At 41.1% G+C, this 13604-nt stretch overlaps 1 protein-coding gene across 1 annotated transcript in view; it reads left to right on the forward strand.

Moving 5' to 3' along the window:
- The window catches only part of LOC120741275 (catenin delta-2-like), a 132138-nt gene that overhangs the window by 1415 nt on the left and 117119 nt on the right, over positions 1-13604 (forward strand). The window lies entirely within an intron of this gene.

Here is a 13604-nt window from a genome sequence, read left to right on the forward strand (position 1 = left end):
AATTCCCCTCAAACTGACTGAAGAATAAAGGAATATATTTTTTCCTCACATACACCCTACATGGATGGCAGCCTCAATCTGTTTCAGCCAGCACTTTATCCACTTTTCCAGTACTTTAAGAAATGACAATACAACATTCCTCTTCCCCATGAGCTGCAAATCCTCAGGAAGTAGATTTTTTTAAAAATGTATTTATTTATTTTTACTGTTGAAGGATAAGAAGCATTAGAAACGATCTATCACTGTGGGAACTCTCTCAACAGTTCCTGCGCAATCTCCATCCTTCACATACACACAGATACTGACACATGCTCCATCCCCTCTAAGTTTTCTAAAGATTAGCTTCTTTTATGTCCAGTGAATGTCTCCAGTGGCCATGAAAAGCCTCGTCCTTCATCGCGGACACAGATTAGGCTAATTCACACAGCAGCACAGGCCTAATGCCTAATCACTATGCTGCGCTGGCAGAACAGAACAGTCTTTATACTGTGGTCGCCCAGAGAGGGAGGGAAAGACAGCGAAAGAGAGCAAAGGGGGGAAGCTAGCCGCCGGTGCCTATTGATCGGACGGAAGGGCTTCTGTCTGGCAGGCGTCCACAGGATGAAGTGCTGACGACAGTCCAACAAGCTGCCACGATGAGCTGGCCTTATACGTAGTGCTGATGTGAATGGAAGAGTTTGAATTATAGTTATGCTCTCTTTAGCAGAGCAGGGTCGGGGAAGATTGGAAAATAGTGTATGTGTTAAGAGTTTGATTTTTTTTTTATCATCAGAAAGTTCAAGTTGGTTGTGCAAAGCAGTGATAATGCAACAGATAAACAGGTGAACAAGTGCCATATTGAGACTTTCAGACTTGGGCATTCACTAAGCACAGCAAACAGGCTATTGTAAACCACATCAGGTATGTTTTTTCCCCCACATGGTGTGCCCGAGGCCAATTCTGTGCACATGAAATGAGTGAAGACCAGGATCAAGACAAGCAGAAAGGAACTCTCAGTGGCATGTGCTTTGATATTTGACCAAGTGTGTCAAGTCTAACAGGACGCGATATAACGAGTGTTGTCTGTTGACTTTGCAATGTAAAATTTTGGTGTCAGCAATAAAATGTTGCTTTCTATTCTTACTTTAAAATGAATATTGAGACAGAGGTGTCTGAGTAGGATGACACTTTCCATCTTTTTTCCTTCACCTGCTTCAGAACCTTTCATAATTCATGTGACTCGGGCAGCGAGACAGCGTACTGAGCTCAGACACTGTCTGACACCAGTAGTACCTACAGCACCTGTCAACTCACAAGAAAATGAATCTGTAAGAGGTCCAGGGGTTCTGTTCTACACTTAAATCCGACCTTTGACCTCCATATTAAAGTAGGCAAGATGAAAAAGCTGTCAAAACATTTCCTCACAGTAGTAGACAGTGTTTGTCTCCTCAACAGGGAACTGCTTACATACATGACTGAAAGTGAGATTAAATGCTTGTTTCCTTTCTCCTTCATTCCTCCTACTGAATAAATATAGCTTCATACTAAAGGTGGTCCCTCTTTGAGGTGTAACAAAAGCCCCGATGCTGAATGGCAGCTGTGTTGTGCGTGTGGTTTACACCTATACATTCTGCAAAAAAAGAAAAGAAAAGCAAAAGACAGATAAATATGGAACATGAAGGAAAAAAACATGCATACGTCCCCTTAAATTCAGAACCTTTCAGGCCTCAGGCAATTAGCTGACAGTTGATATACACTTGGCATCGATTCATTTGCATATTCATGGGAATAGGGTCGGTGCTAATTGGCAGCCACACTGTGCTCATCGATCAGATAACTTGATGCTCGTGTTGGCAACTTGATGCTTATGAGCTCGTTTAATAACATAAAAAACACCGATGGGCCTCCGCTAATGGACAATTTTACTGTGTCGCCATTACAGTGGGATTGTTACAAGATCACATACATGTTCCGCACCATTAAACTTTCACTCCTCTTTAAAACATAACTCTTCTTTCCCTCAAGGGTGCAATGCTGTGCACCCAACATGGCTTTCTGATGGATGTTCTAGAAATGATACATTGCAGTTAAGTTCATACATTTAAGTCAGTCATAAAGTAGAATTTTTTTTTCATCATCAATCAGCGTGACATTGGCAGTTTGCCCCATCAGGAAGAGGATCACCTTTGCCTGTAATGCTGTGTTATTGAGCTGGTCAGTTAGTCATTTCTTGTTTTTTTTAAACACAAAGTGTGGACTTGGAAGTTTATTTCTAAAGATGGAATATTTCTAAAGGAAGCAGTTAATTAATACAATTAATGTATTAATGCACCTTTGATCTTAGGCTGCAACCGATTGAGTACAACAAAAGCAAACAAGAGGCGATTCGTGTTTATATGTAGGTGTGCACGGTCTAAAAGGTCTGACTTCAAGACCTTGTTCTTCTTACTTCGGGTGTCCTTGACAAGGACTGAGAGGACACAGAGTACCTCACAGCTCGAAGGACGTCAGTTTGTCACTGAGGCTTTGGCCTTTTTATAAAGAAAGGAAGGTACTGACAGTATTTTCTGTTGAAAACAAAACAACTATTAAACACTGGAAATCAATGGTTACCCAGGGAATAGCATTTTTTGAGATAGTATCGCCAGACTCTGATGGTGTGACGCGGCCTCCTTTTTTTTCCACGCCTGCCTGCACGGTTAATGTATCCTCACCATCTGCTGACCTTCGCATTAAAGCTGGGAAAAGATGGAGAAAATTTGCAGTTTGGAGGTGAGTGGACTGGACAGTGTCATTAAGCCACTACAGCTTTGGCTGGACCGAGTAACTGGCATAATCTGCCTGTTTCAACCTGCTCATAGCTACTTAGCATTTCTCTGACTCCATATGGAAAAGTTTCATTTTGACAAATAAAGGTGAATGTGGGGTGGGGTAGGGGCTTCTCACCGTTTTGGGAGATGGGTGTTGAGACTAGAGAATTACCTACGAAAGCTGGGCCAAGCTCATGCAGCAGATAGGCATGGAGGCTATTTAAGTGCCCTTGAGCATTTCGTCTTCCTCAATCACACACTTCTCTTTTTGCTGTAAAAGAAGAGGAAAAAAAAACGTGCAATTTTAACAATGCCTCGGATTTATGGCTCGATTTCCACTGATGCCACATATAGTAAAAATATATGGCCTCATAGTGCAGGTAGGTGGTAAAAGGTAAAATCATTCACCAACTGCTGTGTATTGTACGCGGTGGTGATTAATGAGAGCAGGACTTTCAGAAGCGCAGCAGGAAGGAGACAGGGAGGGAGAGAGAAGATAGTGATATGTCAGTGTTGGAATGAGTCCAGGAAGCCAGCAATATGTGTGAGGGAGACAGACAGAGAGAGAGGGGGGTGGGTGGGTATGGATACCTGCTAGTGTGTCTCTGCCGCTGACTCTCCTCCCATCTTCTAATGAGCCTGCTGCATATGGGACTCCCTCTGTCAGCCCACTGCCCTCCTTCTTCCCCTCAACTCCATTATCCTCCCTCTTTTCCTTTACTCTTTACTATGAGAAAACAAAAGAGTAGCAAAGAAATTAAATTAAGAAGTCAAAAAGCCAAAGGGAAGATAAAAGAAATGGGTGATGTGAGAAGAAAAAAGCACAAAGACGTGGGGGGTCAAGCATGCAGGTTAGGGAAGAGGGAAGTGGCAAAAAGATAAAGAGATTAAAAAAAAAGATAGGTGAGGTGGGTGAAAAGATGACGTGGTGGAAAAAATTGAGAACTGGTGGCATAGCTTGAAGAGCGAAAGAGGATTATAAGCGCTGAGACGAGGAAGAAGCAGGGAAGCTGAGACCGGGAATCATCAAATGTGAGAAGTGACAGAATAGTGTGAAGAAAAAAATGCCCAGCAGAATGACAGGATGACAAGGAAAGCCACATGACGGCACCGTGCTGTACTTCTTAGTGTCAAAAATGAAAATGCTGCATATTAAAACCTAACGATGTGTGTTTAGCGCGGGCCCTACAGTGAGCCGTATGTCAGCGGTTACCTTGCTGTGACATCGTGTTTGTGCCTACCACACTTTACTGTGCTAGGCTGAATAATTAATTGGCTCAGCTAGCCAGGTCTGCCAGAGGTAATTGAGCATCAAAGAGAAGCTGGAGCCCAGATCATCCTGATTTCCCTGGGCCAAAATGAAGCCCGGAGCTGGCTTGTGCATGTATGACAAGTGTGTCAGCGTGTGTGATTGTGACCTTTATTACATGTATGGGGTTTTGTCATTAGGATTCGTATTTGTTCAGAGGGTGGAGAGTGTATGCCTCATTGTTGCTGCGTGTCCTTGGGTGCATATGTGTGTGTTGTTGTTGTTTTGTTCGGCTCCTTGACATTCTTTTAATGAGGTTGCCTGCATTACAGTTTCACCACCTGCCTGGTCCTTTCTGCTGGCTTGTTATTGACTAAAACACTGAATTGTAGCTTTGTTCCTGGAGAGACCTGCACTTTGAACCTGTGGGTAAAATCATGATGTGAAATTAGGATGAGAGACATATATTGGTCTGATATCAAGAGATGCACTTTGCAACAAGTGCGGCAGTTGTTAAGAGCATATGTGGCGCCTCACTGGAGAGAAAAAGACTTAGGATAATGACATGTTGCGTGGCAGGAAGCAGGGAGGTATATTGTTGTTGGCTTCATCTATAGTTTCTCTGCACAGCAACATACTATTATCTTTCTTGCTTGTCAAGTGGGAAATAACATGTTTGATGGGATATGAACACCTGTGCCTGATTGCAAGAGTTAGGTGTGTGTGTGTTTTCTCATCTGTTCTTTTAACCTTCATCTCATGAAATTCATTTTAAGCAACATTTAAGCAAATGTTGGTTGTGAATGTCAAGGACTAGCAATCACCTGGTTTCTAAATTAGTCTATGGAAAGTTAAGCAAATTGTGAAATTGTCTGTGTATGTGCAGCAAGCAGCAAACTATTATCTGTTGAATAGAACACATCAACATACATCAACATAAAACAATATTGGATTAAAAGACAATACTTTATTGCTTTAATTTGATTTATTATTTGTTTCCGGGATGAAACTTTCTTTAATTTCCTCCATTTGGGATTGGTAGATTTATAGGTTAGCAAAAGATATTGGAAACATAGTAAACTTAAATTTAGAGTCAGTCAATTTTTCAGTTATTTAATGGAAAAAAAATTATATTGTGAATATTGAATCTAGTGACTGAGATGAACATCGCCAGTCATTGTAATTGGATTTTAATGTATGTGGCTACAGATGGCATATTCATATGCAAAATCACAATTTCCCTCTGATAAACAGTTTGATTACATTCTCATAGCGTATGAGGGTTTAACTACCTGAGTCCAACAGTGTTAGATCCACTTAAAAGAAAGTACCTAACGCCGGCTGACAGGAGCTAACAGCGGCAAAAACAGCAGTGCTTATCTAAAGAAAGTTTCAGGATATCCTCAACAACTGACCTCAGTATCACTGTCACCTTACAGAAGCTTCACTGAGTCATTGAATAGCATCAGAATCCTTTCACAAAGTCCAACAGGCTCCTCCATAATAAAAAGTCCTGGACACAGCCTATACTCACTACAGGTGAACAGCAGCCAGAATTCTGTCCTGTAGCAGCCACTGTATTTAGGATTATGCACTTAAATTGGGAGGGATGAGAAAAAAAGAGGTTGACTGCAGTCTGCTGACATCTAGTGGTGAGATATTCCACACTGTAACTTTAAGGCACTCTCAATGGCATACACATCTGGCTGGCCTGCAGAAGTTTTACAAGTACAGAGAGGATCGCAGGGCAGATGAGGGAAGGTAAGTAAGTTCTTTCAAAACATCAAAGGTTCATGTTGTTGCTTATTGTCAGGGTTTTATATTTACTGTAGTTACAGGAACTTACGTCACAATCAGTTTGCACATCACTTTCATTTTTTCATGGCAGCTGCTTGTCAAATACAGCGTGAAAAAAGTCTCTTTCTCACAGTTGTGTGCTCTTCAGTAGTTTTACTATAAACACAACACTGACACTCTAACAGCAGTGCAGATGTTTGAGAAATCAAGCGTTAAGTATTTTATATTGATTTTCTAGAATCACTAGCAAGGCAGAAAAAGCGTTACTGAAGTATGCAAGAATAATATTTGATATTAATTTAAATGCACTTTTCTTTATTTCACAGCTGTCCTACATCTGTATAACAGCTGCAGCTGTAACATCATATTTAACTGTGTAATAAACTAGATACTGTCCTTTCCAAAAACCATATAGATTTTTCTTACTTTCTCGTCTTGAGTAATCCTGATGCCACACACACACACACACACACACACACACACACACACACACACACACAAGACAGTCAGAGACACACACACACACACACACACACATGCGCGCACACACACACACACACACACACACACACACACACACACACACACACACACAGTGGTGTTTCTTAAAAGCTTGAGGGCGGCCAAGTGGTATAAATGCCATGCCTGATGCCTGTGGTGGGATCAGCAGACAGCCCATCAGCAGCCTATACTGATCCATATCAGCTGTGCATTGCTGTGGCTACTTCCATCCGTCCGTCAAGCACTTTCTTACATCTGTAGAAAGGGATGTGATGGAAATGACAGGAAAGACAGAGACATAAGGAGATAGTAATCAGAAAAATATCACCCCTTTATAGATTGGTACTTCTCAGTTTATTGCTATGGTGTGCAGGGCTTATGTGTGTGTGCATTTGTGTCCCCTTGGATCAATGGAGAGAAAAGAAGGAGAGTGAAAGGAGGAGGCTGACATTAAGAAGAAAGAAGGTTAGAGGTACTTTGGAGAAAAACAAAAATGGCCGGTGACATCATCAGCAGAGGCAGCAGCCACCTGCACAACGCAGACCACATAGCATGATTTGTAAAGAAGATGGAGGATTTAGCTGTGAGCATTTCTAAGAGTAGAACAGCAGCTGAAATAATGTTTTGACCATGGAGCGTTTTATTAGGTTGTTTATTGATGTGTGTTGACACTGGAGAGCTACATCCACAGTCGAGCCCTAGCCCCTGCTGTCCACATTATTCGATTTCATTTCACAGTCCCAGAGCTAACAAAGGCAGGTTTTCTGTCTAGCTACACATTGTACTTGTTCCAAGTAAGCTGCGTGTGCTCTATTCTGATATTCAGCATTTTTATTTATGCCCAGTTCCTCTTGGGGCATCCTTTGTTATACAGTATCCCTGTCAACAAAATGTTCTCTTTTAAATTAACAGTATACAGAGTGGCTGTGTATGTTGGGTGTTTTTCGATTAAAACACGAGTGAATCTCTCGTTGCCTGCAAAGGGCACGTCGATGAAGATGGAGATGCATGTCTTCCTGTGTTGCTGGACGTGGCCTGTAAGCCCCACTCTTACAGAGGAGTTTTTCTTAATCAGGTTTTTAAGTAAGCAGGAGCTGGAGTTTTCCAAGCTGGATAATGGGATAAAGATTGATTGATTGATTGAACTCCAAACATCTTCTGCAAAAATGTGCAGAGCATCAGTGCAAAAGTGCTGAAAAAAATGTCCCAAATTATAAGTTTTAATTCCAAATTAAGCAATTATGAGCTGGGTGCATAATTATTATTAATTATTATGTCAGTTTAATCATTAAAATTTTTTTGATTAAAGAGTTATGTTCTCACGCGCCTTAATTTGCCCCTTCTGTCTTCCAAAGGATGAGCAACACGCCTTCTCCGAACGCTTTCGAATGTTCAACAACACACTGTTCTATTAGCAACCAAAGTATGCACATGCAGCTCAGTCCAAGATGAAAATAAATGAAAGGCAGTTCAAAGCCAAATTGTTCAGGAGATAATGGTGATTTCACAGTGTTATTTTGTGGAAAGCTGTTACAGATTTAAAGCAAAATATAAATATATAAGAAGAAGAATTAGAGGGTGTAACTTAGAAAATTTAGGAATTCACACCCTACTATTAATTAGATGATTTGAAGGGGTAAACTTACTATTATAATAGCGTTAATAGCTTCTTTAATTTCCAGTGGAGCCAGCTAAAACTTCCTTAGGAAAAACTGGAGAATGATATTCATAGGCTGACTGGAGGCTCGTACTTCCTCCGGCAGACCACACTCAGATTTACTCTGAAATCTTGTTTTTGGTTTTCTTCAAAATGTATAGAGAAGAAACCAAAAACCACAGCAAAGGGACTGTTGTTGTTGCGCATTTGGCATCAAATTGCTTTATAAATAGCGTTTGTCGTTACTTCTTTATTCTCTCTGATGTCTCCTGTACTGTGCAGATCGCAGCTATGACCGGGCTCTGGAAATGCAAGTGCACATTAATTTCACTCATCTGTCTTCTGTGGGTTGCATCTGCGATGTATAATTCATCAAGTAACTCTCTGGTGATATCCGCATATAAATTAACTTAGATATTGTGCAGCTCATGAATTTCTAACGATGTATGTACACAGTGGCGTCGCAGTAGTACATCAGCTCCGCTGTCTCTTGCTTGCGAGAAATGGAGTGAAAAACATTTTGTGTGTTGGAATGTTCTCAGTCATGAAATGGATTTAAAAGTGGCCCACGGGCTATTCGTGAAATGTTCCTGAAGCAGAGCCGCCCCTCACTGTTGAGTGTACCAATTACGGATGGAATCTGCTGGGTGTGTTTAGAGATTTGTCAGGTACTGTATCTCGGTAGCAGACACACACACACACACACACACACACACACACACACACACACACACACACACACACACACAAAACAAAACAAAAAAAACACTGGGTGCGTCTGTTTGATGGTACAGATTTGACAGAAGCTCCATTGATGTAGAGAAGAACAGAAATGCAGAGGAGGTTTGATTGTTCTCACCAACAGCTAGCTTTGCACTCAGATAAGGAAACTGAAAATGTGTGGGTTGCTGACAACAATTATTTAATAAAATGTAACAAAGTAATGGTGACTTGGTATTTTAAAATGCCATCTGGTCTTTAACTTGTTCTGTCTGCAATTTTGTAATAACGCTTAACTTTTGTTGGCTTGTGCAGCATGTGCCTTTTCTTCTAGTTTTGAGACTCGCTTGCTTTTGGGGAACATTTTAAACAAGCCAGACAAATTCCACTCGCACGTTCTTTATGAAAAACTAAAGTCATTTGCAAAGACAAGATACCCCTCGCTGTTGTTTAGGCCAATTAGGCTCAAAATCTGCTGGCTCTGGGCTTGTGCCAGGGATTTAGAATGAAAGTCTTTATGTGTCAGAAAGATGGCTTTGAAAAGGACTGAAAGAAAAAAAATGCTTGCTGATTTCCAGAAATGCACAGAAATGGTAAACTCACACACACACACACACACACACACACACACACACACACACACACACACACACACACACACACACACACACACACACACACACACAGCCACACAGTTTCTGTCACTCTCATTTCTCTTTTCTTTCCTCCCTTTTCTCTGTGGGCTACTGATAGGCAAGACAAGAAAGCCAAAAGACAAACAGTTGATTATATACTCTATATTCGCAACAGACTTCCACTTTGCAACCAGGGAATTCTGCACACACACATACAAAAACACACGCACGTGTGTGCAGACACAGGTTGCAGTGAAGAGGAAGCCACTGCCAGAAAACTGTGGAGGAGGGAGACTTGGGTCAGTACCTCCCTGCTGCACTGCTTCCAGTTTGCCTATGTGACATTACTTCTGATAATTTGACCTGCACTGCAGACATGGGATGATGGAAGATGTTTTCTCAGCGGAACCTTTGGCTCTCAGAGGTTTTCATACCGAAAAGGAGACTGTGTATTTCTCTCCAATAGATAAAATAAAATGATATTGATTTCACAGACATGGCAAGCAAAGAGCAAAATTACATTTATTAGAGGAAAGCTACCTCACCTGCCCACCTACTTTCTGCAGATGGGCACTGTTATTGTTTCCAGACGCGAAAGGTCACATATAAATGATAGTTGTGATTTTTACAGTATGGCATTTACCATTTATGAATCCCATTGCACAGGTTATGATTTGAGAATATCAGAAGACTGAGGCACACTGCTTGGTTTATTTTTTATTCTAACCCACACACACAATGGCGTCTTTATAAAGAAATGACATCTCTTGTCCAAAGAAAAGAAAGAATAATTTTAAATTGTTTTTGTTAATTTTATCCTGCAAAAAAAAGGAGAAAAAAACGAACTAATGGCTTCAACCTCTTCTTCATTGATGCGTGACAAGTTGAACTGTTGAATAATCTGGGATCACAGGGTCTAATGAAACCACAGGCAGTGAGGTGTCTGACTTTGATCTTTTGGAGGCTCTTAACCCGCCAGCGCGCCAAGCCTTAAACTGTTGCGACATGAGGGGAAAGGGGGAGCCAGGAGTGGAAGTTTTTTAGATCTCGTCAAGTGTTTCAAAGTCTTACATCACTTCCATGTCTTCCTCCAGGAGAGTATTGCAACAAACCCTGCTTTAAGAGCAGTCAATTCCTGTTTTTCCCCCTCATATAGAGGTATTTTGATGGGTCAGTGATGGGAAATTTTGCAAGCGAGTCATGTCATACATCGGGACCTCACACGTGGATATGCGTGTATACACACAAATGCACACTTTTCTGTTTTGTATACAGCGTGGGATGTTCTGCTCTCACACTGTGCAGCGAATTGAATTTTCATTCTCTCATGGTTAGTCAGGCAGTGTTACTCTTTCTGCCATTATGGCACATTCAGTAAGACAGCAGGCGGCCAGAGAAGCATAGAGGTCTCCACCAGCTTCTCCAGAGGAGGCTTGCCACCCTCAGCCTCATGCCCAGCAGCGGACACTCTTTGTTGGCTGGCTGGCTGGCTGGTGGGGGCTGAATGGAGATGGCACCATGCTGTGTCTCGCTCATACACCTACTGTAGGTGTAGTTATGATAAACAGACATGCACAGACAAACACACACATGCACACAAAAAGTCTCCCAGAGGAGTCAGTTAAGAAAACATACACCCATTTTCTATTTTTTCTGCCTTTGTCCCAAACACTACAGGGTAAATTGAGGGTCAGCAGGTTACAGGCAAGAATTATGGCACCATCAAGGTCCAGTTGTCAAGAAACCATGGTAACTATTAGCTCTGTTGGTTTGGTTGCTATGACAGCGCAGATATTACCGGCTGACTGCAGGCATGAAGTAATATAATGGGATGGTAGAGGGAGGGGATTAGACTTTGTGAAGTGTACATCAAAGTACGGGGAGAAAAAGTACCAATTCTGTTTGATCAAGAATAGACTAATAAGGCTTCAGATGCTGGATGGAGTGGTAGTGCAGGTGTAGTGAAGTGGCTTTGGAGTAGAATTTGCAGAGCAAGCTGCTCTTCTACACAACAAGATAGGAATTTATTATTAATCTCCTTTCTTTTGTCTCATTTTCATAGCTTCTCATAACTGTTTTTCATGGTAGTCACTAATCAATAAATTACTTTTTTCAGGTATTCTTTTATGCAAATATGCAGACTCATTAACTTTGTATCTATACGCATCATTTTCATCTGCCGGAAAGGGAATGTGAATTTAAAATGCTGTTTTTTTTGTGTGTGTAGCTGCCATTAACATCCTGGTGTGGGAATAACGGTGGCTTTAAGATATAACCGATTGTGATGCAGTCTCCTAAAATTTCTGATGCAGGGCCAGTAAACAAAATATGAATTTGATTAATTTATCGCTGAAGTACAATTATGTCCGTGTTTGCCATTTATATTGTATAGACTGACATAAAATCTGCTACTTGATGTAAATCTTGCAAATGCATTAATTCAGAGGTATCCAGTTTAACCTGACGTTAAACAAATCTAATGAACACCATGTAGCCAGTCATAGTCAATCCACAACTCTTACATTATTAAAATTGCATCACAGTTTGTGCAAAATTCATCATGCTGTTAATTTTTGCTCTAGGTTATTTCTGCTGCCTCTCTGCTACCTTTTGTTTCCTGTAGTGGCTGGTAATATTTTAGCCAGTGCATTGTTGCATGCTTGTGTGCCTCAGTGTGTTTGAGAATGCCAACACAGAAGCGAAAGTAGCGTGACTTTCTAAACATTTGCAGAATGGTTCCTAAAAATAAATGGTTCTTCTAGATCTCATAATGTGCAGAGATATTTACCAGCTGCAGTTCAGTCCTGTTGACAAGAAGAAGCAAAAACAAAGACAAATGGCTGAAGAGCGGTTTGGCAGTCGGCATCCCCTAGTTTGAATCTCTCCCATCAGACAAACATCTTTCTCATGCTTGCCTGGCAGCTCTTACAATCTGATTATTTTAGTTTACATGACAGATTGCCTTACTGTTGGTCAGTGATTAATGGAAAAAAGTTTGGGATTATCCATATTAATATTTGCCTTGGATTATTGCAAACAACTAGACAAATAAACAGTGCAATCATATGAAAATAATCAAATCTTTATACAGTTGTATAGACAAATACATATTTCTGTTTCTGTTGAAATTTCATGCATACTGCTTTTCTCATACATCCCGGTAATGCTGTTTATAACCCAGCAAGGCTGAAAGTACGAGATGGCACCCATAGTAACAAATTTGGCACGGCATTATTTCAGACAGGCTACGAAGTTGAGCTCAGCCCACAGTCGTGGTAGATTAGCCGCTAGCAGCTGATCTCAGTGCCAGGCGACATCAGCGTTTAGCTCAGCTGATACGCTTTGCATGGCATGCAATAAAGGACTTAGTTACTTTAACTTTCCTCAATAATAATAATGATAATACAGAATCTTTAAAAAACAAAGTTACAAAGTTATTAATATGAAACAAAAAGAGATTAAAAGTGAGGATTAAAGAAAATTATATAACAATGAACAATAGGAAAAGGTAATACAACTATTTTGAAGGAAAACACAGAAATGGGCAGCATGTTGCCTCACAGGAAGAAGGTCCTGAGTTCAATTCCATCATCAGGCCGGGGTCTTTCTGTGTGGAGCTTGCATGTTCTGCCCATGTTTGTGTGGGTTCTCTGCGAGTATTCCGGCTTCCTCCCATAGTCCAAAGACATGAAGTTAGTGGGGATAGTAGGTTAATTGGAAACTCTAAATAGCTCATAGGTGCGGATGGTTGTCTGTGTCTATATGTTAGCCCTGTGACAGCCTGGTGACCTGTCCAGGGTGTACCCTGCCTTTTGCCAGAAGACAGCTGGGATCGGTTCCAGCTCTCCCGCAACCCTGAAAAGGATAAGCAGGAGATAATGGATGGATGGAACATCATAGATATAACTCAGCAATCTGATCTCCTCAGGGAGAATGGGTGCACTGACAGAAAAAACCCCCTGATCAGATGGGATTGTGGGATTGTGAGGTTTGGCTGAGGAGCCCAGGTCCCAACCAGGATGGAATACGGTGTCAGGGGATCTGAAATGTACTTTGGCATGAGCTCACTGAGGGCCTTAAAAGTTAACAATAATCTTAAAATCAATTCTAAAATTCAATTCAATTCAATTCAATTTTATTTACATAGCGCCAAATCACAACAAAAGTCGCCTCAAGGCGCTTCATAGATACAGAGAAAAACCCAACAATCATATGACCCCCTATGAGCAAGCACTTTGGCGACAGTGGGAAGGAAA

Source organism: Simochromis diagramma, unplaced genomic scaffold (genome assembly GCF_900408965.1).
Source record: "Simochromis diagramma unplaced genomic scaffold, fSimDia1.1 OVJJ01000602.1, whole genome shotgun sequence".
In the NCBI taxonomy this organism is placed as follows: Eukaryota; Metazoa; Chordata; class Actinopteri; order Cichliformes; family Cichlidae; genus Simochromis; species Simochromis diagramma.